The sequence below is a fragment of the Salvelinus alpinus genome, chromosome 8, assembly GCF_045679555.1.
Source record: "Salvelinus alpinus chromosome 8, SLU_Salpinus.1, whole genome shotgun sequence".
NCBI classification, from domain to species: Eukaryota; Metazoa; Chordata; class Actinopteri; order Salmoniformes; family Salmonidae; genus Salvelinus; species Salvelinus alpinus.
Window position 1 is genome coordinate 84,539,937 of NC_092093.1, and position 12,580 is coordinate 84,552,516.

Here is a 12,580-nt window from a genome sequence, read left to right on the forward strand (position 1 = left end):
TAGGATGAAAGGGAAACGATGTGCTTGCATAAGGTTGGAGGAGGAGAGGGAGGTAGACTCTGCTACTGGGATGCAGAGACTGTAGATTCCACCCAAACGTTGACTGATTACTCTCAATGTCCCTTCTACCCCTGTATTTCTATCACTGATATCTGGACACACTCAGGCGTGGATCAAAGGTCTTTCAAGGTGTTTTGGAACGAATGGCCAACGACTGTGATTGTTTATTTAAGCCACTTTCTGTTTGTCTGAACGTAGTGAAGATCTGTGTTTTTCTATGTGTATTTGTCTCTGTGTGTGCGTGCGCCAATGTTTTGTGTTGAAGAGAACAGTGACTGGGAGGTGCCGAAAGTGCTCCTTTCAGCTCACAAACACTGCTCTCCCGTCATCTATTGATCAGACAACTCTGTGAAGCCAGGGTCTTCAAGTGTGACACTCTTCTCATGAGAATATCCCAGGGCCTAAATGTTGATAAATGTGTGTAGGTAGAGATTTTAATACGACGAAATAGCCTAATAATTAAGTATTTGAAAATGTAGGGCCTACGTGATCGTAGTCACTTTGATACGTGGAACAAGGAATGTTGCACGAATGTTGTCATAATGCCGGTCCGCCCTTCCTGTGTTGGCTCCATCTTTTCATTCCCATCAAGTCAGTTACTGAATCTGTTGCCTCATTGCCAATCACACATTCAGCACATTTTAAAGGCATCAGCGTGGTTAGCAGCATGTTGGAAGGTGGCCGAAAAACAATCCCAATCATTCACTTTGTCCAATGGAACATCCCAGGAAATAAGTCCTTTGGGGGGTTAGCTTAGCAACATCTGAGCCTGGCACCTGACATCAGCTTGGTTTAGTTTTATGCATGTTTAGTTCAGATGCAATGTTGTGGACAGGATGTTGTTATAGAATCTTGGCTCAAAAATTTAATTTCAGAGCTCTCTGCTCTTATTCCTTCAGTTTCGGTGCCCAAGAGCTGTAGCCTAGCATTTAGGTTAAGGTGCATGTAGGCTACATCCTAGGTTTTGCTTAGAGGTCTTGTTGTGGCTTGATACTTGGGCAGCTTCTCAAATAACGCCGTATTCCGTTTATAGTGCAGTACTTTTGACCAGGGTCCACCAGCCGAGCCAATGCTTGGCTAACCTCTGTCACTTCAGATATGCCACCACTTAGGATACAGCAGCAAAGCAATTCAGGTCCACCACCCTCACTGCAGTACTCCACAGTCCACACTCAATTTCTTTACTGAATGTTGAGCTACCCTAAGTAGCAAATGGAACCCTATTCCCTATATAGTGCACTACTTTTGACCAGGTCATTTACTGTAAATTATGGCGCTATGTATGGAATAGATTGCCCCTACAGGAGAAACCGCATCGCACTGAATGATGGTCTGCCTTTGACATTCGTTCAGAGTTTGTTTGACGCAGTTTGTTTTTAGGGAACACCTGCTGGTAGGCATCGGACTGCCAACATTTTCTGCTGTTTCTAAATTGGTTTGCACTCGGTTAGCAAATTACAGTGAGCTAACTTGTTGTTTTGGCTGTAGAATGAATATGGGGTTCAAGTTTAGGCTGTCAGCTTTCATTGCAGCTTTCATTTTGGTCCCCCATTTTAGGGGACCAAAAGTATTGTGACATTCACTTATGCTTATAAAAGTATCTGGTCATATATTCATAGCACACAATGACCTCGGCAACATCAAGCTTGGAACACTACACATTTGTTGGATGCATTTGCTGTTTGTTTTGGTTGTGTTTCAGATTATGTGCCCAATAGAAATGAATGATAAATAATGTATTGGAGTCACTTCTATTGTAAATAACAATAGAATATGTTTCTAAACACTTCTACATAAATTCAAAAAGCACAGCACTTACTGTGCTGATTGGCTGAGAGAAATCGAGGATGAAAAGTTTGTGGGGGCTGTTTTGTTAGACTTTAGTGCGGCTTTTGACATTATTGATGAGTCTGTGAGTCTGTGTTATGGCTGTACACCCCCTGCTATATTATGGATAGAGTTACTTGTCTAACGGAACACAGAGGGTATTCTTTAATGGAAGCCTCTACATCAAAATCCAGCTAGAATCAGGAATTCCCCAGGGCAGCTGTCTAGGCCCCTTACTTTTTTCCATCTTTACTAACAACATGCCTTTGAGTAAAGCCAGTGTGTCTATGTATGCGGATGCCTCAACACTATACACGTCAGCTACCACAGCGACTGAAATGACAGCAACACTTAAAGAGCTGCAGTTAGTTTCAGAATGGGTGACAAGGAATAAATTAGTCCCAAATACAATGCTTTTAGTTTAAATATTTAGGACATATCATTCACTTAACCCTAATCCTCAACTAAATATTGTAATGAATAATGTGGAAATTGAGCAAATTGAGGAGACTAAACTGCTTGGAGTAACCCTGGATTGTAAACTGTCAGTCAAAACATATTGATACAACAGTAGCTAGGATGGGGAGGAGTCTGTCTAATAAAGCGCTGCTCTGCATTCTTAACAGCACTATCAACAAAGTAGGTCCTACAGGCCAATTCAGTTGTGTGGTCAGGTGCCACAGAGGGACATTGCAATTAGCTCAGAACAGGGCAGCAAGGCTGGCCCTTGGATTGACAAGAAGAGCTAACATTAATGATATACATGTCAATCTTTCCTGGCTCAAAGTGGAGGAGAGATTGACTGCATCACTACTTGTATTTGTGAGGGGTATTGACATGTTGAATGCACCGAGCTGTCTGTCTAAACTACTGGCACACAGTTCGGACACCCATGCATACCCCAAAAAACATGCCACCAGAGGTCTCTTCACAGTCCCCAAGTCCAGAACAGACTGTGGGAGGCGCACAGTCCGACATAGAGCCATGACTATATGGAACTCTATTCCACATCATGTAACTCATGCCAGCAGTAAAATGTAGATTTAAAAAAAACAGATAAAGTACACCTTATGGAACAGCTGGGACTGTGAAGCAACACAAACATAGACACATCCATACAAACACACAATAGCATACGCACTATACACACATGTACACATAGACATGTGGTACTAGAGTAGAGGCTTGAGGGCACACACACTTAATATGTTGTGAAATCTGTTATGACTGTATTGTAATGTTTTTCAAATGTATTACTGCCTTAATTTAGCTGAACCTCAGGAAGTGTAGCTGCTGCCTTGTGATCCATAATAAATACAAATGTGGATGCTACCATGATTAGCGATAATCGTGAATAATGATGAGTGAGAAAGTTAGACGCACAGATATCATACCCCCCCAAAATACCCTATTCCCGTTATTGTAATGGTGAGAAATTAGTATAGTATTTTTATTTCATTTTTCATCTGTCCCCACAGGAGGCCTTTTGGTAGGCTGTTATTGTAAATAAGAAATTGTTCTTAACTGACTTGCCTAGTTAAATTAAAGTTAAAATAAAAACATGTGGTATGTCTTGAGGGTATGATATTTCTCACTCCAAAATGACACAATACACTATTTACCATTCATTTTTATTGGCCAGAAAATAATCTGAACCACAACCAAAACAAACAGCAAATGCATCCAACAAATGTGTGGAGCACAAGCATGATGTAGTCATTGTGTGCTATGAATGTGAGACCAAATACTTCACTTTTTACTACTTTAATACACGTAAGTGAATTTGTCCCAGTACTTTTGGTCCCCTAAAATGGGGGGGGGGGGGACTATGTACAAAAAGTTATTTAATTTCTAAATGGTTCACCCGATATGGATGAAAATATCCTCAAAACTGACAGTCTGCACTTTAACCTCACTCGTTGTATCATTTCAAAGAGCTGGAGTACAGAGCCAAAACAACATGTGTCACTGTCCCAATACCTTTGGAACTCGCTGTACGTCCGGCACTGTGTTCAGAGGTGCTAAGTACTCTTGGCCGGCAAATGCTACCGACGTGTCCATGCCTTAACTTGTTTGGGATAGGGGGCAGCATTTTCACTTTTGGATGAATAGCGTGCCCAGAGTGAACTGCCTCCTACTCAGTTAAGGAGTAGTGTATCTAAAGTTCCATGCATAACACTTGAATTTTCAGTATTTCTGTGAATTCATGTGGCTCTCTGCAAAATCATAGCATGTTTTTGAACTACTGAACATAACACACCAATGTAAAATTAGATTTTTGGATATAAATATGCACTTTATCTTTGGCGGGAAAAATTGCTGGGTTTTTGGTGGTGACCCAATGTAACAGATGTATAGTGTACTCTCCATGCGTTGTGTTTTAAAATAATAAATCACTTCGGCCAGTGGTCCCAGTTGAGCATCATTTATTTCTGCTGTGGTTAAATGGGAAACAGCACGTTAGTTGTGCAGGACTTAACAGTGATGATGGCTGTCGATGGCAAAATCCCTCGCATCACATTTTCATACTGGGTGAACAAAATACAAAAATACAATACAAAATATAACATGTGTAAATACCTGTGGTTAAATGGGAAACAGCACGTTAGTTGTGCAGGACTTAACAGTGATGATGGCTGTCGATGGCAAAATCTGTAGCATGAAGACAACTGTGTTAGCCGTGGCTTATGTGACCATGACATCGGTGTATGCTAGCTAACACAATTATTTACAGCAATCATATGCCAAAGCACATCCCAGAAAGCCCCTCAATCCCTAACAGGTACCATATAACCACACATGTATAAAATCAGTAACGTACAGCAAATTTGTACACATTGTAAAATAGAAAATAGAAAACAGTATTCAAAACGTGACCTACCCCTCGCATCACATTTTCATACTGGGAAGACCTGACGTTCGCGATCTCCCCCTATCTGCAAGCGGGGCCAATCACAACACCCCTTATTGTCATCAGAGTTGAACTAACCAATAAGAATGCTTGAACATCAAATACACATTTCTTTAGAGGCAAGTGGAAACATAACCAACCCTGTTACATTCTCCCCTGCTGAATTACACTTGCATACTACAAAGAAACTAAATGAGGTATGCAATACCTTGCAATACATATGTCACCAAATATTCCAGTGCAAAGACTATTCTCTAAAGAGAATTAGGGGAATTCAAAGACCCCGTAGGAAAACATGCCTGTTACATGTTCAGTACACTCAGTGACAATAAGAACCTCAGACAGAAAAAAAAAAAACCTTGGCCTACATGACCCCTGACCCATTACCTCTATAGGGTCTCTTGAAAGTTAAAAGTAAAAAAAAAAAATGCGGCTATAGACTTGGATTCTAATCCTACACCCACACAGGTACTCTAATGAATTCTGTATGAAAAACCCTCTGTGTCTGCATAGTCTCAATGAGTCTCACTGGGCGTTTCCTAACTCGACCAGCCCCTGACCTGACAGTCCTAACAGAGTTATCATTACGTTTAACCTGTTCAACTACCACCACCATTGGTGGGTCACTGTCCACAGTCGATGGGTAGTCAAGGTCAAGGGTTCTGTGACTGTTGCTGGAACTTGTGGCATCTTCAGAATGCCTTTCTTCCTCAGAGGGTTCGGACATTTCTTCTCCAAAGGTTACCTCTGACATGCTTGTGCCACCAGTGGCACCCTCAGAATGTGGTGAGTTCTGAGGGTCCCTCGCCAGTGGCCCATCTTCCAGCACATCTAGGGTCTCTTTTTCAGAGGGCTCCGACTGTGTTTCCTCCGAGGTCTGTTCTGATACCCACACACTAGTCCTCTCACCGATGTCCATTTCTGGTATATCATTCATGGATGAGTCCTCCATCTCCTCACTCGGATCCTCACGGTCTCCCGTATTAGGTGTCTCTAAGGCAGTGTCAGGGAGAGGCAAAAAGTTTACAGGCATTATCAGATTACGGTGGACCGTTTTCTCCTGGCCAGTCGACATGTTCTGTATCTTGAAGATGTGGATGTCACTATTCTTCTCCGTAACAATATAGAGGTTGTTCTCCCAGCGATCCGCCAGCTTCCTCTTTCCACGTTCACCCTTATTCGCCAGCAGCACCCGATCACCGACCTCCACTGGAGCTCCTCTGATCTTCCTGTTGTAGAGGCCCGCATGCCTCTTCAGCTGTTTGGTTGCCGACAACTGTACAGTCTCCATGGCCTCCCTCAGGTCTCTCGTCAGGGACTTGACGTACTCATCATAGTCTACAACATTTGAGTCTTGTAGCACCGTACCAAACATCATGTCGACAGGCAGACGTGGGGTTCTCCCAAACATCAACTGGAAAGGGGCGTGGCCCGTGGTTTCATGGACTGTACAGTTGTAGGCGAAGGTCAACGACTTCAGCTTCTGGGGCCACCTGTGCTTCGCTCTCGTAGGTAAAGCCCTGATCATGTTTCCCAGCGTTCTATTGAACCTTTCGACTCCCCCGTTCCCCATCGGATGGTAGGGAGTTGTGTGCGACTTCTGGACTCCTGCAGCGCTCAACAACTCAGCAATCAATTTACTTTCAAAGTTGGCCCCTTGGTCGGAGTGGATACGACGAGGAAAACCATACACACAGAAGATGTTGTTCCACAGCTGAAGGGCCACCGCTTTAGCTGATTGGTTCGGACACAAGAAGGCATGGGCCATCTTAGTAAAATGATCAGTGACGACCAGAACATCCAAGGACTTGTTGTTGGAGTCTTCAGCAGACCAGAAGTCCACACACACCAACTCGAGGGGCTCAGTCGTGATGATGTTCTCCAGTGGAGCTCTGGCCTCTGGCTCGGGGGCCTTACTGAACACACACCTCTTGCAGGTCTTGACATACTCTCTCACATCCGACTCCAGACCATGCCAGAAGAACCTCTGTCTCGTCAAGTACAACGTCCGCTGTTGCCCCTGATGACCGGCTTCATCGTGGACACCCTTCAAAACTGTCGCCCTCATTGAGGTGGGTACTACATACTGGTACGTCTTCCTCTTTGACAGCAAACTTTTGGTAACGCGATATAGTACACCCATTTTCAGAGTGAGCTTCTCCCAGGTCTTCAGAATCCGTAGAGCCTCGATTGGTTCATGGCCACGTTCCCTCCTAGAAGGTCTACGGCCCCTGTCCACGTAGAATACAACTCTGGCGAGTGCATCATCCTGGCGCTGCTTTGATATCAGGTCGTCACGGGACAGCACTCTCACATCTGACATCTCAGATGGCACCAGTGACTGAGTGAGCTGAGGCAGTAGCAGCGCACAGTTCTGTAGACCAGCCTCCTCTTGCGACCTCAGGACTGCTGACACCGCTTCCTTTGACAGTGAACCAGGAGAAGGATAGGAGGTAGTTTGGCAGTCCATGACAATTTCACAGGCATCTGCCTCAATTGACGGTGAGCAGCTTTCGAGGTCGAATGGGTGGTTCGACCAGCGGAACACATCTTGCACCTTCTCAGCATGTACTCCCGCAGCTTCTTCCAGCAAGGCCTTGTATGGAACCCTTGTGATGCGGTGGAGAGCGCTCGGCTGCACAAATGGCTGTCTACTGAGTGCATCAGCAATGACATTTTTGGGACCGGGGATGTACTTTATGTCAAACTCGAATGGAGCGAGTTTAGCAACCCATCTCTGTTCACAGGCGTCCAATTTGGGCTTGGACAGGATGTATGTTAATGGGTTGTTGTCTGTCCATACAGTAAAAGGCTTGCCCCTTAGCCAATGACTAAACTTCTCACAGACTGCCCAGCGTAAAGCAAAAAACTCTAACCTATGGGCAGGATACTTTGACTGTGCATAAGTAAGAGATTTGCTAGCGAATGCTACGGGCCTGGCTGCAGACCCATCCTCTGGCACTTGGGAGAGGACAGCACCTAATCCATTACTAGATGCGTCTACAGACAGCAAGAAAGGTCTACTAAAATCAGGGTGGGCTAGCATGACCTGATCGAGGAGAGCTTGTTTCAACTGACTAAAGGCCTGTTTGCACTCACCAGTCCAGTCTGCTGCTGTGAGTTTCCTATGTATTCTTCTTTTCCTCTTTCCTTTCCCATGGCGTGGTGCCTTCGTCCCAGTTGTCAGCCCATGCAGCGGCTTAGCGATGGTGGAGCACCCCTCAATGAACTGCTGGTAATAGACTATCATTCCGAGAAAGGACCGAATCTTCCCCTGGGAGGGCACGTCCGTGTTATCCTCCATGAGATCCTTCTCTGTCATCCCTGCAATAGCCTTCACTTTTTCCGGGTCTGTGGCCACACCTCCTTCACTGATGACATGCCCCAAGAACCGCACTGACCTCTTCATGAAATGGCATTTCTTTGGAGCCAATTTCAGATTATGGGCCTTGAGACGCTCAAAAACTGACTCCAAGCGTTGCAATCCAAGTTCTTCAGTCGGGGCAAAAACCAGCACATCGTCCAGGTAGCATAGAAGGCTAGAAAAATTTTGATCCCCAAAAATGCTCAACATCATCCTCATGAATGTAGCTGGGCTGTTGCACAGTCCTTGTGGAAGACGGTTATATTCATATAACCCAAAAGGAGAAGTGAAGGCTGTAAACTTCTTGTCGTCTTCATGCACCTCCACATTGTAGTAGCCTGAGGTCAAATCCATTGTAGAGAAGAAGGCATTGCCACCCAGGGCCGCCAGAGCATCAGCTTGGTGAGGTAGAGGGTGAGCATCCTTTACGGTGCGAGCATTGAGCCATCGGAAGTCTGTACACAGTCTCAGATCGCCAGACTTCTTCCAGACCAGCACGAGCGGGGAGGCATACTCACTGCTGGATTTCCTGATTATCTCTCGCTCTTCCATCTCATCCAAGGCCTGCCTGAGCTTGTCATAATGGTTAGGGGAGAGCCTACGGTAAGGTAGCCTAAAAGGCTTAGTGTCACTGAGTCTGATGCGATGGACATATCCAGTAGCCTTCCCGCAATCTAGTTTGTTCCGGGAGAAGATACACTCGTAGCGGGCTATTAGCTGAACTAGCCGGGCCTTACACTGTTGCGACAACTGAGTGGACTCAATGTCAATGTCACCTAGCCCTAACTCGTGCAACACCTCACTTGTCACTCTGTGCGGTTTTACGGCACTGTCAACGGTCAAGCTATCTCCACTACCATTGTCAAAGTCTTGATTGGCATCCATTTTGTGTACCTGCTGCACCAGGGGGACCGGTTCGACAGTGGGCCCATCTATGTAGTCAGTGTCAAAGTCCTCTAATGCCATGCAAGGAAAAACATCCGCTATCTTGGCATTGCGTCTCACTGTTACTGGCTTTGGTGAGGGATTGATAACTTTGACAGGGACCCAGCCATCGCTCCACAACGTCGCTACTGTTCTCCCCACTAGAATGTTTTTCGGTCTTGAGCGCGCCCTCGTAGGCTCAATAACGACAGCACTGCCCGCAGATACATTTTGAGGCGTACACAACCGGCCCCAGACTAAATGTTCCTGCATGGGCTCCAATGTGACCGCCCGCTTCAGCCTTACCGTGCCCACTCTTTCCGGCACTTCTGTCCCTTTCCATCTCTCTACATTAGCCAGCAGACGGAACAGTTTGTCATCTCCATTGTGTTCAGATGATGACATCTTCTCCCAGAAGTCACCGGTCGTCTTCAGCTCCCTGATGAGGTGTTTTATCACGTTGCTGCCTAGGATGAGCTCATCACGTTGGCCATCCACTACTAGAACAGGGACAGAGAGGCTGCTGCCATACACAGACAGATTCAATTCACACACACCTACAGGCTTGGTCTTCAACCCCCCACAGCCAACCAACACCACTTCAGTCGGACTGAGGGAGCCACTCTTGAGCACACCTGCTTTCTCAAGGCGTGGCACCACTGTAGAGCTCAATGTGCATGCCATAGAACCGCTGTCAATCATAGCGCTCACCTCTATAACATCCCCCAGTAACACACTAGTATAGAAGAGTTCATCGTTGTGGAGCACTCTCTGTGTATTTTGCATAATGACTTTTTCGTTCGACTTGACTTCATCACAAACACTTGAATATATTGACTCCAAATCTACAACACTATCGAATTGGGGCACCTCACAAGGCCCAGCACTTCCCCCTACCCAGTGCGGGCCAGCTAGTTTTCCTGCCGCTGTGTCGTGTTGCTGTTTGATGGAGCGACGGGAGTTACCGATGAAGTGCGAGGACATTCCCGACGTGTGTGCCCAGCCTGATAACAGAGGAAGCATAGGTGGTTAGAATAACAATGATCCATTGTGCTGTGATTCGCATCCCCACACACTTTGCATTGCAAAGGCGGGTTCTCCCTTCTGGGCTTCCTCTGGAAACGTTTATTATAGCCGCCTACAGGTTGCAGAGGCCTCTGCTCCAAGACCCGTTCAAGCATGTCCATCACACGATCCAATGCCTCGGATGAGCCATTTGTGGGCTGCTGCAAGGGGTCCGGGCAGTTTGCAACAGCCGACACTGGCCTACTTACTTCCTGCGTCAGTGTGGTGACCAGTGGGGCCAGCCGCAAGGGACTTGGAGCCTTACACTTCCTCTGGTACTCCTCCAGCCTGCCATGGACCTCCGCAGCCATCCACTCATGCAATGGTTTGCACATGAATATCAATGACAGCTCTGGGTTCGGACAGTGCTTGATGAACATGACAGTCAGAACACGTGATGGATTGTCTAGCTCCTTGTTCTGCCTCTTCAAACAGTCCTCTGCCACCTCTATGGCTCTGTTCAGTCTGATCCAGTAATCAAATGGAGTCTCACCTTCCACTGGCAACGTAGAATAAACATCAGCTAGGGGCATGTCAGAGTTGATTGTGTCGCTAAAGTGATGCTTCAGAATGTCAAAAACCGGTCTAGGGCCCTGGCTTAAGTCAACTGGGTTACTGCGTAGGCTTACTCTTACCACGTCACGTGCCCGCCCTGTCAGCTTACCCAAAACTTCATCTGACCTCTCCTGCCCACCATAGCCCTTCTTCTGCATGTACACTAACATAGTCTCCTCCCATTCATGCACTGTGCATTCCTCTGAACCATCCCCCCTGAAACACGCTGGTTCCCTGACATCATTTTTCACCACTACATTTAGACTAGAGCTGGCCCCAACCTTGGTACCACCAACATAATCAACCTTCTGTCCCACCCCATCTCCCATAGCCTTTGATTCCAAACAAGAGGCAATATTTTCACCTATTGAGTAACCTATCTGCTTAACAATGTCTGCCAGGAAATCCATAGAAACATCCTCCTTCCTAGGATTAGGTGAAACTGGCTCAAATGCACTGAGTTGAGGTAGCTCTAAATCATGTGGAAGGTGCACACTTGCCTGCGTAGTTGGCCTGGCCAGAGGTGTGGAAGTAACTGGAGAAATAGATGCCCCCCTACCCACTGGCAGTGAAGGGTTAAACATGAAAACTCCCCTACCTCTCCCAAAACTTTCCATTTTTAAAATATATATATATATATTTTTTTTGTAAATATTAAGTGCCCCAAAAAAATAAAAATGAAAATTATCACAATCAATATGAACACTTCTATAAAATCAGCTTGAACATAATGCACTCAAAATAAAAGTTCAGTAGTGGTTGTCTAACAAGGCCAAGAATCAACACAGAAAAGTAACAAGAAACGCCTTAATAAATAGTTGTCGCCACCGTGTGGTAGAAAATGGCATCACCCTCACGTTAATTGGCTTCCGAAGGTCACTAGCGTAACCGCACAATTACATCACTAAATAATCATAACATCAACACATACAACTAATAAACAGTATATTATATTCCCCACTCACTCATGCTACCAGGAGCTCCCTGAGAACTCCACTTGCGCAGAATGCAAAACCTAGACCTTAGGCGTGTATCAGCAACCACAGTACTTCTTGAAGCCGGGTCTCCGATCCCTCCACGTGACGTCCAGCAAGACAAGAAGACGAGTCACGGCACCAGTGTAACAGATGTATAGTGTACTCTCCATGCGTTGTGTTTTAAAATAATAAATCACTTCGGCCAGTGGTCCCAGTTGAGCATCATTTATTTCTGCTGTGGTTAAATGGGAAACAGCACGTTAGTTGTGCAGGACTTAACAGTGATGATGGCTGTCGATGGCAAAATCCCTCGCATCACATTTTCATACTGGGTGAACAAAATACAAAAATACAATACAAAATATAACATGTGTAAATACCTGTGGTTAAATGGGAAACAGCACGTTAGTTGTGCAGGACTTAACAGTGATGATGGCTGTCGATGGCAAAATCTGTAGCATGAAGACAACTGTGTTAGCCGTGGCTTATGTGACCATGACATCGGTGTATGCTAGCTAACACAATTATTTACAGCAATCATATGCCAAAGCACATCCCAGAAAGCCCCTCAATCCCTAACAGGTACCATATAACCACACATGTATAAAATCAGTAACGTACAGCAAATTTGTACACATTGTAAAATAGAAAATAGAAAACAGTATTCAAAACGTGACCTACCCCTCGCATCACATTTTCATACTGGGAAGACCTGACGTTCGCGATCTCCCCCTATCTGCAAGCGGGGCCAATCACAACACCCCTTATTGTCATCAGAGTTGAACTAACCAATAAGAATGCTTGAACATCAAATACACATTTCTTTAGAGGCAAGTGGAAACATAACCAACCCTGTTACACCAACATAATCGCTTGTGGAGCTTTCGCTGTAAAGCA

General features: G+C 45.5%; 1 protein-coding gene and 1 long non-coding RNA gene across 6 annotated transcripts in view; one reads left to right on the top strand and one right to left on the bottom strand.

Moving 5' to 3' along the window:
• Positions 1 to 12,580, top strand: part of LOC139583791 (dnaJ homolog subfamily C member 13-like) — a 66,424-nt gene that overhangs the window by 15,671 nt on the left and 38,173 nt on the right. The gene's annotated exons all lie outside the window — the stretch shown is intronic.
• LOC139583790 (uncharacterized) lies at positions 4,297 to 11,762 on the bottom strand. The gene is made up of 2 exons (XR_011676615.1): positions 11,672 to 11,762; positions 4,297 to 4,823 (listed from the first exon to the last, which is right to left on the bottom strand). It is a non-coding gene; the product is annotated as an uncharacterized lncRNA (long non-coding RNA).